This window comes from Triticum dicoccoides, chromosome 7A, assembly GCF_002162155.2.
Source record: "Triticum dicoccoides isolate Atlit2015 ecotype Zavitan chromosome 7A, WEW_v2.0, whole genome shotgun sequence".
Taxonomy (NCBI): domain Eukaryota; kingdom Viridiplantae; phylum Streptophyta; class Magnoliopsida; order Poales; family Poaceae; genus Triticum; species Triticum dicoccoides.
Genome location: NC_041392.1, coordinates 711,287,124 through 711,303,296, shown reverse-complemented (window position 1 = coordinate 711,303,296; position 16,173 = coordinate 711,287,124). Strand labels below are relative to the sequence as shown.

Below are 16,173 nucleotides of genomic sequence, written 5' to 3'. Positions count from 1 at the left end.
GAATGGGCTCCCGGAAAGAAGGAATTCCTTATTGATATGAGTAGTCTATCATCCCTAATAATCCAGGCCATCACAACGGGACTCTTATCTCTTCTGTTCATCTTCACCACCGCCAAAACAACATTGATAACATGAAGACCTTATTCCTCCTAGCTCTCCTTTCTCTTGTAGTGAGCACAACCATTGCGCAATACAAAGAGGTTGGCGGCAGCTATGAGAACGGTGGCGGAGGGTTTGGTTCTCAAAACTGCCCACCGGAGAAGACGAAGTTGGACTCTTGCAAGGATTATGTGATGGAGCGGTGCTTGGCGGTGAAGGGTTTTTCAATCGCCAGGCTTTTGAAATGGTGGAAGGGCGCCTGTGAACAAGAGGCCCTAGACCAGTGTTGCCAGCAACTACGCCCGGTAGCAAAGAAGTGCCGTTGTGAGGCCATTTGGAGAGCCGTCCAAGGCAACCTTGGTGGCATCTTTGGTTTTCAGCAAGGCCAGATAACCAAACAAATTCAGAGGGCCATGATGTTGCCGTCCAAATGCAAATTGGATTCCAACTGCAAGTTCGCCGCTACTAATGGCTATTACTAGTGATATAGCCATTATTAGCGACCAATGAACTGTCACATACCATTGGATGTGACAAATAGATGTGGTCATGAATAAAATATACTAACATCTGTGTATGCGTGAATATGAGTTTTTGGTGGTGGTTCGTTGTCATGTTTGAACTCATTTAACAATAAACAAGAATGATTGAGGAGAGGATGAAATGATTCATTCAAAAGAACTATTTTTGTTTGACAAGACTATGCTCCCTTTTTAGTCTGGCATATAGCTAAAAGAAATCAATATTAGTCACTAACGTGCTGATCAAATCTATAGTTGTGCAGAGCCGCTTCATGTTTCTTTTGCACCATAACCGCAATATAAATACGTTGTCAACATCTGTCCATCCTAACAACTTGCACAATAGCACAAATCTAATTTCACAAAAATGTTTAAATCTAAGGAAGTGAATCTAGCTCACTTGGTTAGGAGAGTGGATGTAGGACCCCGGCATCTCGGCTTAAGTATTCACGGATCCAAATTGGGTCCTATATACCATAGAGGTGACCTTTACAATTTGTTTTAACAATTAAATGTGGAACATCCAGGCATGAACTAAACAATTCTAAACATAAGATGAAAAGAAACCAAGCCTAGTATAGGACGTCTTCTCAATTCTTTAAATTTTGTACAGGGAATCTTGATGCATTACTTTTTGTGTACAGCTACTTTAAGACACAATATCTATCAAAAAATTACACACATTCTAATTTTGTTAGGATAAATATCTAACAGTTTGGTCCTCATCCATCTTGAACAACCAGTGGAACACTACAAATTCATTTTCACAAAAGCTTAAAGTTTGCAGCCAACAACTTGTGCCTTTTCTGCGTCCTTGGGAAATACCTTTTGTCTGGTTTCTATAACTAAATTAGCAAATCAGTACACAAGAGGGGGGGGGGGTACTGTCACCTCATCTTTACATAAAGAGAGGCCTAATCTAATGTGTGCACCTTCATGATTACCAAAACACCATGGACACAACTAAAAACATTCTACTTCCTACGGTTCTCCTTACTCTCATAGTGACGGTGAGCACCACTTTCATTGTCATTCAACACATAACTTGGTCATGGGTAACAAGCAACATCACAGATGTTGTATCACAAAATAATACTCCCTCCGACTCCAAATAAGTGTCTCGCAACTTTGTACTAAAATTAGTACAAAGTTAAGACACTTATTTTGGGACTGAGCGAGTAATGAAAATAAGAACTACTAGGAGGCATGAACATCATGACAGGAAATATAATAAAAAACAAAAAACATGGATTGATATTTGAAAAAAAACATGGATAGAAGAGGCCGGACGTCATCCTGATGAACCACTACTTATTGTGGTGTACAATGTCTAACAAACTCGGTACAAACTACGAACATCTTGATCTTTCCTTCATAGCGGTACTAGTTATACTTCACAAAAGAAAGAAACATGAAGCTTCATGCCATATGTTTTTTTGGTGTGCTACAAAACTAAAAGCAGGCGAGGACATGCCACACATCGCTCCTAATGGTGCAGTACACGAAACATCATCGATTTTGTGTACCACATGATTCTTAATGTAGTCAAAGCAAAAGCATTGTGATACAGCAGCTTCAACTAAGTAGACTGTTACTGCTTCCTTTTGCTTAATCTACAAGTCTCTATAGTGCTTGTGTGGCCTCCTTTTCTATCTGCCCTGGTCGCTGGGGAGAGATAGAAAAGAAAGGTACTAGACGCCACACAAAAAAAAATGAATCAAGAGCAGCAGCGCTGCTTGTTCCCCTCTTCTCTGTTTTTGATGTGCGCCTCTTAGATTTGCTGATGGTGTTGCTAATCCCCTACATCATATTGCCGTCTGGAAGAGGACAACATCCAAATGAACTACTTATCAGGTGCCACTACCTTGTAAAAAAAATCCCTAACAATTTGATCTAGATCCTTCTGTAGCTAACAACTAAAACAACATTACAAGTTCAAACGCATAAAGTCTAAAGTTTTGGTACAACATTACTTCTGGTCTATCTTGACAAAAGAAATGGGCGGTAACACCATCTACGACAACTTGGATACTTGTGTGCACTAGCAAATTAGGTCACTTCGATTAGTATCCGAACTAAATTTGTAAGCACTAAAGCATCATATGATGAATACTCATTTTCTAGGCTTTGAAATTGGATGTGAGACGTGACTCAGGCAGCTGCCTCCTCCCCAACTAGGGTTCCTCTGCCTCCCATCGGCACCGTCACTAGTCCTCCTCGTCTCCGGTGGCATTGGGGTCATGGGAGCGCGGCAGATCCCGGCCCTTGCCGGTGAGAGGGCTCCGTATTTAGATGTGTCTTTGAGATTTGTTAGGGTTTGTGTCTAACTCAGGAAGGCGAGACGGTGGCGGCTCCCTGAAGATGGAATAAGGTTCTCCCCGCCTAGCCCCTGTTCTGGTGGCGCGTTTAGCATTGTCGGTGGGCGTGTGGATGTGTGTCTCCGGCGGATCTGTCCTTGATGGATTTGCTCGGATCTGTTCATCGTTCGTCTACGTTCATGTGTTTTCAGGTTAGATCCTTCCGATCTACGCTACTCTTTATGGGTGGCGGTTGCTGTTCTGGTGCGCTGGTCTTATGGGGCCTTAGCACGACGACTTCCCGACTGTCTACTACAACAAGTTTTGCCCGGATCTCGTAATGGAGGGGCGATGACGGCGACGCGCCTTCGGCTCGCTTCAATGCTTGTAGTCATCGCTAGGTGGTCTACGGATCTGGGTGTAGTTTTATTATTTTTGGTGTTTGTTGTACCGCCATGATTGAAGATGAATAGATTAGAATTTTCCCCCGCAAAAAGGCAGCATATGATGGCTCAAGGAAAATCTGTCACTTCATCCATAAATAGGGGGGGGGGGTCTCATCTCATCTATTTGTCTTCATCAACCACCACTGTCAAACAACATTGACACCATGAAGACATTCTTCCACATATATGTCCTTGCTCCGGTAGCAAGCACCCTTCGCACAATATACGACGGTCGGGTATGCCGACATTCAGGACACAGGTGGAGTGTCCTGATTTATGTGTACGCGCGCATGATTTGTGCGTCCGTTAGTTCATTTTTAACAAAAATATAATTAAATGGGGTTTGAGCTTTAAACAAGAAGAGTACAGATCAGAGTTCCAATCCAGGGTCGTCTGCGGGACAATCCAAGGTCATATCAGTGGCTTCTTAGGCTCTTAGCAAGTCAGGTGATCAAAGAGATGCAGCTGGCAAGGAGCCTGCCCTCTATGCAACATGTACCCAAGATACCTCAACATCCCTACCATAGGTGATCAAAGGGATGCAGATGGCCAGGAACCCGCCCTCTGTGCAACATGTACCCAACAACAACCTAGTAGGACAGTTGGGCCAGTAATTAACAGGTGCATTCCAGGTGGCTATATACACCAAATCTAACTGCCATAAACGTCTAGATTAGAAAAAATGGATGGCCAGAAATGCTAAGGCCGTGACACCACAGGAATCAGGCAGTTTGCCATCAGGCAAGTATAGACGGCAAAGGCAGGATTACAGACATCAAAGATTTTGTCGTCAGCTAGCTAACGACAAAGATTGTCTGCAAACCCTTAATCAGCAAAGAGTACTTTGCCGTCAGAGCGTAGGGATTTGATGCAGTTTTACTGTCCTAAATAGGTTGAGTCCACCTACATTTGTGCACTCTAGAGAAAATATATAAGGTAGGATTAACACCCCCCTTTAAAGTTTAGAAACCGTAGAGGTGCAGAAGTGATCATTAGATGCAGAAAGTGAGTTTCATTTTTGCAACACCTTGTGACATGAGAGATGGCTCAAATAACGAACATGCATGTACACAGCCATCTGAGAATGATCACAAATGATGCGTGTGACATGGCATCAAATAACAATAACATTATATGAGACGAAATATGAACATAACAACAATAAATAGACCATAAGCATATGTGCTTATGAGCGTCTACGTCTGTATTGTGTTTCTAAAAAAAGAACATAAGCATAACCATGTTCTCAAGGCACATAACACATAGTCTGACTAGGGGTGGAAAGTTGCAGTGCATAATCTGGAATAGCCGATATTTTGCATCCAAGAAAATGACTATTCGTATCTGAAACATTTGCATCCAATTAGAAAAAACATCCGCATCTGAACTAAAATAAAAATAGAAATAGATTTCCTGCTTTATTTTACAAACAAATACAAATATGATACTCCCTTCGAACTATATTAGTTGTTGTACTAAATCAGTGATAATTAATATGGAGCGGAGGGAGTATATCATTTTGACACAAATATGGACATGGAAGTGGATATATCCGTATCCGAATAAAATTTCATGAGCTATAATTTGTGCATTTCTAGCCTCAGCCCTCAATACGACAATTATCCAACATAAAAGCCTAATAAGTTGTCTGATTTTTTTGTATAATTAAACTTAGTGATTACTATGCATTGTTGTAGTATTTATTCATAATCTTGTCTATGATTGACTTATTATATGTTGCATGTTGATTATTTTATGTCATCTGGCTATTCTATTATTTTCTTTAACTAATATGTCACTATTAACTGTATCCGCTCGGAATCTGAGTAAACATATCATCCGCATTTGTATTCAAGAATATTCATATTCACATTCATATTGTTTTGAAAATATGAAAACGGAGCTGGTAAGAGCACTATCCGACCTGTTTATACCCCCAAGTCTCATACACAATTAAGGTAGTCACAAACACCATAAAATATAGGCCTCACGAATGAAGAACGACCTTGGCGAAACGCACGAACAACTTCTAGTTACTTTTTTTTCTTGAGTTGGACCACTTCTAATTACTCTCGTGTAAAACAAAATCCCTAATCAATTTGCATAACACTATAGGTTCATTTTCATTGTCACAAAAGAAATCAGTCGTTTCTTTTTGCCATCATGGTCAAATTTTCCATAAGCATGGGTACTGTTCTGTCCTGTGAGGCTTTAACACGACGAATTTCGGCTGTCTGCTACAATAAGTTTGGTGCGGCTTTGGTGAGGGAGGGCGAGGATGATGGCACGCCTTCGATTCGCTCAAATGCTTGTAGTCATCGCTAAATGATCTATGGACATGGATGCATTTCATTATGTGTTCTTTGTATGATGAATAGATCATACCTCTAAAAAAATAGAGTTGATTGAAAGTTTTGTCAAAAGAAGCTTAAATTTTCTATTTTCACAAATGCAGTGGTTTCTCTGAGTTGGTCCATGCTGTCAATGACGCGGGCGTTTAGTGCGTGTCTCGTAGCTTACGTGTCAGCATAGAGAGGCCCCACATCATTGGAGCCTACACCACGAGTCAAAAAATAAGCTTTGTTTTTTCCTCCTCTGTTCCGGCGGGGCGAGGCGGCGATGGCGCGGTGGGCCGGTGGTCGGCGCTCGCGGCGAGCACGCTAATCCAGCGCTTCGCGGGGTGGCAGCAGGGCCGTACCGGGAAAAATGGAGGCCCGATGCGAAGTCAGAAAATGGGCCCTCGGCATAGCAAGTGACGATGAGGAAAACAAGATCTAATTGTTATTATTATTAGGATTATATATCACGTTGGTACAGAATACAATCTTCTGAATAACATCTAGAGATTTTCAGAAGAAAGGTTTGGTTCTTTAACAACAAACCTATCAAGACCACCTTTTAGAGATTCAATGAGTATCTTTTTTTCTGACGTTTTTCATATCCTGACTGGCACTTCCTAATTCTAGAGGACATTGCAGAAAGTAAAATAAGCGACACACAGGAACTAAAAAATGAACCTGCGGTCAAAAAAGAATGAAACAAAAGAACCTGTCTTCGATCAATGTGAGAAGAAGATCAGGGGGAGGAGATGCGTGTTTCTTTGGCGATCAAGAACTCGCAACCTCATCCGGCCCGCTAAGCGCTTGGATCTCTGTGACGAGCAGGGCCTCTAGGGATCCAGGCTCCACTTGATTCTAACACACACAGGTCGCAGGGCCGGCAAGGTGGCAACTGGAAACGAAGGAGGTCGAGTGAAAGACTGATTTGCAGGTCTGATGATTCGAGATGAATAGAACACCAACCAAATAAATAGATGGGGATTGGAAGTGATACGTTACCTATTCCACAGCTCATTGCAACGGATAATTTGGGGAAATCGTGAAAAATTAATAGTTGAGGGATTTGGAGCGGAACGTTTGCTAGTGAAGGACTGGAGATTGATTTAATTTAGCAGGGAAAGAGGAACGACGGCGGCGTTGTGAAGAAGACAAAGAGAGAATGGTAATAGAGAGAGAGGCGTGCGTGAGAAGAGGGCCCAAGAGGAATGACCAACAGCGGTGGCGTTGTAATTTACTACTCTTGGGAACACAAGTTGAGAGTTAGCTCAGTTAATTCATTGTGGGGCCCGCATGCATGCTACAACCTGTTTTGTGCTAATTACTAAGAATACTAGTACTAAGTATATAGGATAGGATTATCGTAGGAATAGGAATCTTGTAGGAAATGAGATGACATGTATCTTAAATTCTATGAGTAGGAATAGGAAACAAGATGTCATTTGGTTGACACCAAAGGAATTTTTCCATTGAGTCTAGGCTTATTTTTATTTTTCTATGAAATGTGGAAGATATGAACCAATCCTATGTAGGAATAGGAATCCATTCCTATGAACCAAAGGGCTCTAAAGAAAAAAATCCTATAAAAATCCTATCCTCTAGAATTCCTATGAAATTCCTACTAAACAAAGGAGGCCAATAGGGTTTGTGGTTCGTTTATACATTGCTTACTTTTTTTTTGAGGCAAGTTTATGCATTGCTTACTGGGATAGGAATGGATGGCTCGCTCACACGGTCGCTCACATGGTCGCTGTCAGTATAGCCAGGGAGCGACATGTTGTTGTACTAGTACGTGAATGCTTTCTTCTCTGTTGAATTTTTGGCATTTTGTGCATTTTTTCTTGCTCACTCTATATAAAAAAATCAGTATAATTTTCGGTAATATATAATAATAATTTTACATGCATATTTTTTATAAATTTGTCCGGATATTTTAGGAAGGCGCATATTTAAAAAATATATGTTCACGTGGTTTTAAGATGTGTTCACATTTTTCAAAATTTCATGTAATTTTAAAATGTTTTCGTGCGATTAAAATAATTCTCATGTAACTTTAATAAGTTTTCAAATATTTTTAGAAAATTATTCATGTAATTATGAAAGTGATCACACATTTAAGAAACCTATAAACTTTAAAGACATACTTTTTGAATCTTAAAATTTTAAAGTGTACGCATACTTACTTTTAGGAAACATTCATGCGATTTCAAAATTACGCGATGAACTTACTGGAATATGCGATGCATATTTTTTTAATATAAATTGTCAAAATTAAATATAATAAGCATATTTTTCAAATACAGATTGAACAAATTTTGAAATATGTGGCACACATTTTTAATGTGCAAAGAACATTTTAAAAATACAAGATGATTTTTAAATACAAGATGATTATTTTTAATTGCATGGTGAACATTTTTTGAACTGCACAATGAACATTTCTAAAACACAATGACGGACATTTCCAAATACACTATGAAGAAATGGAATAACACAATGAAAACAACTAGATGGACAAAATTAAAAAGAAAATTAAAAAAAAAATAAGAAAAGGAAAAGAAAGAAAAGAAACATACATAAAAGGATGGAAGGAAAAAATCTAAAAAATTGATGTACTCGAACGGCCCAAGCAACAACCCTCGCGTGTAAAAGGAAACCACATATTGAACGCAAGCCATCGATCTTTTCATGTTTCAACTAAAGAGCGCAAACTACTCAAAGTAAATAAAACCGTACTTCCACTAGCTTTTTAGGTTTTTGTGTTTTTTCTTGTTTTCACCCGGTTTTCTTCCTTTCTTTCACCATTTTACTGCTTTGTTTTTTCTTCCTTGCTTTTCATTTATTTTCTTCAGTTTGAATTTTCCTTTTCTGCTCCATTTCTTCAGTCTTTTTTCTTCGGATTTATTTTTCATTTTCTTTTTTATTTTAGTTTATTTTGTTGGTTATCTTTGTTTCGTTTGCTTTTTTATTTCTACACTTTTTGGATATGTCAACAACAACGTTCTAATATACGTTTAATATTTTTTAATACAAATAGAACCTTTTTGAATACATGGTCAACATTTTAATACATATTTTTTTAAATGCAAACATTTTTCTAAATACAACATTAACATTTTTTGAACAAATGGTCAACAAAATTCCTATACACGTTTAACATTTTCCAAATGCTTGATCAACATTTTACATATAATTGCTCCACATGTTTTTTAAATGCTTGATTAACATTTTTAAATAAATGATAAAAAAGCTCATCATGTTTTTAATACATACAAGATGATTTTTAAATACAAGATGAATATTTTTTAAGTGTATGTTGAACATTTTTTGAACTGCACAATGAACATTTCTAAAAAGACAATGACGGACATTTCCAAATACACTATGAAGAAAAGGAATAACACAACGAAAAAAACTAGATGGACAAAATTAAAAAGAAAATTAATACAAAATAAGGAAAGGAAAAGAAAGAAAAGAAACATACATAAAAGGATATAAGGCAAAAATCTAAAAAAATGGTGTACTCGACCGGCCCAAGCAACAACCCTCGTGCGTAAAAGGAAACCGCATATTGAGCGCAAGCCATCGCTCTTTTCATGTTTCAACTAAAGAGCGCAAACTACTCAAAGTAAATATAACCGCACTTCCACTAGCTTTTTAGCTTTTTGTGTTTTTTCTTGTTTTCACCCGGTTTTCTTCCTTTCTTTCTCCGTTTTACTGGTTTGTTTTTTCTTTTTTTCTTGCTTTTCATTTATTTTCTTCTGTTTTAATTTTCCTTATCTGCTCCATTTCTTCAATCTTTTTTCTTTGGATTTATTTTTCATTTTCTTTTTATTTTAGTTTATTTTTTTGGTTATCTTTCTTTCGTTCGCTTTTTTATTTCTACACTTTTTGGATATGTCAACAACAATGTTTTAATATACATTTAATATTTTTTAATACAAATAGAACCTTTTTTAATATATGCTCAACATTTTAATACATATTTTTTAAATGCAAACATTTTTATAAATACAATATTAACATTTTTGGAACAAATGGTCAAAAAAGTTCCTATACACGTTTAACATTTTCCAAATGCTTGATCAACATTTTACCTATAATTGTTCCACATGTTGTTTTAAATGCTTGATTAACATTTTTAAATAAATGATAAAAAACTCATCATTTTTTTAGTACATGGTGAACATTCTTTGTACACATTTAACATTTTTCAAATGCTTGATCACCATTTTTCAAATACTTATTCGACATTTTTTGAAATTCTTGATTAACATGTTTATATACATGATCCAAAAAAATTACCATTTTTAATAGATGGTCAACTTTTTTTGTATACATATTTAACATTTTTAAAATACTTATTCAACATTTTTTCAAATGCTTGATTAACTTGTTTATATCATGATAAAAAACTCGTCATTATTTTAATACATGGTCAACATTTTTTGTATACACATTTAATAGTTTTGAAATGCGTGATCACCATTTTTTAAATAGTTATTTTTTTTTCAAATCCTTGATTAACACGTTTATATACATGATAACAAATTACATCATTTTTTAATACATGACCGACATTTTTTCTATACACATTTAATATTCTTTAAACGCTTGATCACCATTTTAAAATACTTATTCAACATTTTTTGAATGCTTGATTAACATGTTTTCAATACATGATCAGATTTTTAATACATTTTTTGTATGCGTGATAAACATTTTTTCTATACACATTTAACATTTTTTCAAATGCTTGGTCAACATTTTCTAATTTTTTTACAGAGTTTTTTTGTAATATATATATTTGGATTTTTTTAAAGTATAAATAAAATTGAAATAATAAAGCAAAAAATGAAACATAATAAAATGTAAAAAAAAAGAAAACAGGAGGCTGTTGTACCCGTGCTCCTGGGCCGGCCCAACTAAGTTTCCCCCGTGAGGGTTTCTACCCCTCTCGCTGAAAGCGAGATATATGGGCACAAGAAAAAAGGAAAATTGCTTGCTGGGCCGGCCCGGTTGCGCAAGTGCTGACGGCGAGGAAGACTTCTCGCTCGCAACAAGTGAGATAGGCTCGTCATTCTTTGCCGACGATTGATGTGCTACAGAAGCGAAATATGGCGACTCAGAATACTTGTCCTCTCTGTGGAGGGAGAGATTCATGGTGACATGCCCTGCTATCTTGCACAATGTCTAGATGCATCTGGGCCCTCTCAGAGGAAACACTAGTGGCAAAAATGACAGCAAATGAGGAACCACTAAGTGTTAGCTTCACAAGGATGGTGGTCACTTTATGGTCAGTCTGGTAAGCACGCCGTAAAGCAATTTATGAGTTGATCTTCCAAAGTCCACATCAAACCATCTTCTTTGTGAATAATTATATCGGTGAACTTGATCAGCTAGCAAATTTGGCACTCCGGCCGGCCGCGCCAAGGGCAACACCGACGGAAGCCCGGCAGTGGCTACCCCCGGAAGCTGATCAGGTTAAGGTGAATGTGGATGGAGCAGTGGCAAGACACAGACGGGGTGGGGCTGTTGCGGCAATCTGCCAGGATGCAGAGGGTCTATACTTGGGATCCTCGGCGGTAGCTTATCATGGGATAATTGATCCAGTGATTTTGGAAACATATGCTTGCAGAGAAGCTCTATCTCTTGCAGGTGATCTTGTGATTCAGAAGTTTGTTGTGGCCTCGGACTGTCTGGGGGTCGTGAAGGACATCTCTAGTGGGACAGGTGGCCCTCATGGAGCTATAGTACATGAAATCATGCAGCGTTTACTAGTTTACTAATTGTACTTTTATTCACGAGCGTAGGAACTTTAATTTCAAGGCTCATAATCTCGCCAAATTTGCTTGTAATTTAGGCATAGGTAGACATGTTTGGTTGGGCATCCCCCATGACCCTAACCGTGTACCTATGAACATCTTGTTGAATCAATAAAGTGGCGAGAATTCTCAAAAAAAAGTGAGATAGGCTTTTGTGGTGTCTATGCATGCTTTTCCTTGCAATATTTCCCAATGCATATGCGTATGTTAATCAAGACAGTTATTTAACAATACAACCACAACAATAGTTCGGCGATTGTCTTAGTCCTTGGCATCGATTTTTCTGCATAGATTTCCGTAATAAACATAAGAATATATGGTCCCATTCAAGCCTTAAACAAGGAAGAGAAGAGGATGAGAGAATCCATACAAGAACTAGTATTTTTTTTGTTTCCTAAAAAAACTAGCATGTATTTTTCCATGAGTACACTGTCTCTATTTCAACAAATAACTTAAATTAAATCCATAGTATGCAGATGAGCTATATATACAGTCCACGATTGTACCATCATTAATTAATTTAGATGCATATGCATTCATTGTTTCTGGTTTTTCTACGAACTACTTTAATATCGTAAAACGATGATGAATTCGGGCCTGTTCAGCAACGCTCCAACTCTCAATTTCCATTGACTCCACAGTGGAGCTGAGCTGAACGAGAAAATTCCATGGAGTTCAAATCGGGAAGCTGACTATTCTCCTAGTGCAAATTTGTAGGAGTTGGGGAAGCTGTCTTTTCCTGGCTCTGTGACAATGAAGGAGCTCGAGTTGATCGTTATTACGAGGTGCAGCCACCGCCAAGTGACCTCTGCGTACCGGTTCGATTGATTTCTCGCCCGAACAGGCCATATCACCCCTCTCCATCACGGCCGCCGTACATTTTTAAGGAGAAAAAGGGTGCCGTTGTAGCCTACCGAGATGGGCTTTGCTCGCTTTCCTCTCAAACCAGTTTCAGCCCATCTAAATGAGTTGTCAGCCCATGCCAGCGACGAGAAGCAGGAGCTGCGCAGCCGAACGTTTTCCATCATTGTGAGAAGCTGGAAATCGAAGCTAGGAGTAGAAGTTGAGGAGTTTGGGAAGCTAGGCTGTTGCCGAATAGGCCCGAAGACATATATGCAAGGCAACAACGCTACTTCCATTCCTTCGATTCATATTACACTGTACAATTGATGAGGTGATCATCATTATCATCAATGGAACGATATTAGACCAGTGAGGTGGCCCATCAGCATGTTGGGTCGGGTGGCATAGAGGCGACGACAGACATGGCAAACTAAAGAGGAGAAAGGAGAGATGCCAATCTAGAAGGTTGGAACCAACAGAGCAATCACATTTGGTCTGTTTTCTTATGGGTGTGGTCGTGTGAGGTATGGTCGAGGGAAGAGAAATTAGCAGAGGAGTCAATTGAAATTTTTGTTGCGGTAAGTTTGTCATGAGGACCATCAGCCAGCCCGATAGCACATCAGAGAAGAAGTGGGGTGGAGGACGACGTACCATCACCACCAACTACTGTTTAAAGAATAGTAAGTAAACATTAATATATCACCATCAACTGGGCACCACTACTGATCATCGGGAAAGGAAACATAGTATCGTTGAGAGTCCTCGTCGAACTCCCACTTGAGCTCATACGCGTCTCCTGGAGCGGAATCATCTGGCCCTGCATCTGGTGTAATAGTAATCTGTGAGTCACAGGGACTCAACAATCTCGCACCCTCGCGATCAAGACTATTTAAGCTTATAGGTAAGGCAAGGTAAATATATGTGGAACTGCAGCAAGCGACTAGCAAGTATGGTGGCTAACTTATTCGCAAAAGAGAGCGAGAAGAGGAGGCAAAGCACGAGCGAGAAACTAGAGAACAACCTGCGTAAACATTACTCCAACACCGTGTCCACTTCCCGGACTCCGCCGAGAAGAGGCCATCATGGTAACACACTCAGTTGATTCGTTTTAATTAAGTTAAAGTTCAAGTTATCTACAACCGGACATTAACAAATTCCCATCTGCCCATAACCGCGGGCACGGCTTTCGAAAGTTCAAATCCCTGCAGGGGAGTCCCAACTTAGCCCATGACAAGCTCTCACGGTCAACGAAGGAATAGACCTCCTCCCAAGACGTTCCGATCAGACTCGGTATCTCGGTTACTCAAGACACTTCGACAGGTTAAAACAAGACCAACAACACCGCCCGAATGTGCCGACAAATCCCGATAGGAGCTGCACATATCTCTTTCTCAGGGCACACTCAGATTGTCCAAACTTCCGATAGGCCAGCCCAGAGTTGCCCTGGTAGCCACCGGCGGCTGACAGTTTGGACCAACACTCAGAGGAGCACTGGCCCGGGGGGGGGGTTTAAAGTAATGATGACCCTTGAGTCTGCAGAACCCAAGAGAAAGAAAAGGCTAGGTGGCAAATGGTAAAACCAAGGTTGGGCATTGCTGGAAAAGCTTTAATCAAGGCGAACTATCAAGGGGTTCCCATTATAACCCAACCGCATAAGGAACGCAAAATCCGGGAACATAACACCGATATGACGGAAACTAGGGCGGCAAGAGTGGAACAAAACACTAGGCGAGAGGCCGAGCCTTCCACCCTTTACCAAGTATATAGATGCATTAAGATAGCAAGATAATATAATGATATCCCAACAAGTAAATAAAGGTTCCAACAAGGAACGGCCTTCAATCTTCACCTGCAACTAGCAACGCTATAAGAGGGGCTGAGCAAAGCGGTAACATAGCCAATCAACGGTTTGCTAGGACAAGGTGGGTTAGAGGTTTGACATGGCAATTTGGGAGGCTTGAAAGCAAATGGTAGGCATCGTAGCATTGGCATAGCAAAAGAGCGAGCAAACTAGCATAGCAAAGATAGTAGTGATTTCGAGGGTATGATCATCTTGCCTGCACAGTTGTCAGAGTTGACTGGATCCTCGAAAGCAAACTCAACGGGCTCCTCGTTAGCGAACTCGTCTCCCGGCTCTACCCAAACAAGACAAACAAGCAACAAGGATACAATCAACCACGTGCAAACTCAAACAACGCAATGCAAAGATGGTATGCTATGCGGGATGCGATGCGGGATGCGAAATGCAAGATATGACAGGAAATGCATGAACCTGGACTCAACTTGAAAAAACAAGTGTGCCACTGGAAAGATGAGATGAAATCGCCTGAAAACGATATAAAGAACGCCGGAATCGGAGTTACGGTTTGGAAATGGCAAGCGATTCAAATATGGCCACGTTCTGCGATTTACAGTAAGTAGGCATCTAAATGCAATGAGATGAACATGCTACAACACCAAAACATGACAACAAAATACATGGCAGGGATGCACACAAGATGCTTAACAAAAGTCTAGCACTGAGCTACGGCCAATTCATCCATTAACAGGTTCAAACAAGCATGGCAAAAATCCATATGGCAAACATATTTCAGACTTAGTGAAATTAACACTTGTCTGGAATTTCAGATCAGGTAGCCCTCTTCGGAGCAACAAAACTACATGCTACAGGATATGAGAATGGCAAAGTAAAGCATGGCATGGAGCTACTCAAAGAGCTTAACAAAAGTCCCTTAGTGACCTTGAGCCAAAAGGGATCAGAAAATACAATTGCAAGCATGTGAACATAGCAAAAACATAATCAGTTTTCAGTCTTAGTGAAAACTGACACATGCTGAAAACAGATATCAAGTAGGCATGTTTACGAGCTCGATGCGCTCACTACAGAGCAAGTCATGGAAAGACAAGCACACACCCATCAAGAAGGCACAAAATGCAATCTAGACATGGGAAGAACAATAGCATAGCATGCATGGATCAACTACAACATCACCGGCAAAATTGCAAACAAGTTGACAATCTGCCCAGATTCACAAAGTAACAAAAGTAGAGCTTGATTGACTCAAGCTAGGGTGCTCCATAATTGCAAACAAAGACATGGATGGATAGAGCACTACAATATTAACAAAACTCCCTTACTGATCATCCTCAAAAGAGGCACGAATCACTAGGAAACAACATGAGCATATGGCATCATGAGATAAACAGCTCCAGGACTTAGTGAAATCACTAAGTCCCTGAAAACAGAATTACTAAGTGCACCACTTTGCAAGCTTGCACAAGTCACCACACACATCACAAAAATACATGGGTTGCATCTCTGGAAAGATGACAAAACCCTTAACAAAACACATGTAGAGCATCAGGGCATATCATACACACATTAATCATGGCAAAAATGACAAAAACCTAAATGGAGTAGCAGATCTGACAATAATCTCAAGTAGCCCTTTTCTAACAGCATTTCGGGCATCAAGATGAACTCAAATGAAAATGATGCAATGGAATGAAATGATGTACTCTCTGAGATGAACATTTTGATATGCTATATGCATGAATCGGAGCTATGGATGCAAAGTTACGGAGCCGTGAACATGGGCACTTGGCCTGAAATTTCTGGGACTTAGACGAATTTCACCTAGGGTTTCACTATTCACCGGATCTAGATCTCGCGCACGCCGACCGAGAATGGCCGGATCCCTCGCCGGAGCGGCGCCGGAGATGGCGAGGAAGAGGCCGGGGCGAGGGAAGGAGACGGCCGGAGCTTGGGGCGACGGCGGCGAGCTCCTGCGGCGGCGGCGAGGCGG

The 16,173-nt window shown here is 39.9% G+C and overlaps 1 pseudogene; it reads left to right on the top strand.

Annotated features, from left to right (window-relative positions):
* The first annotated feature begins 10,992 nt into the window (after nucleotides 1-10,992).
* LOC119333993 overlaps nucleotides 10,993-16,173 on the top strand; it is a 21,513-nt pseudogene continuing 16,332 nt past the window's right edge.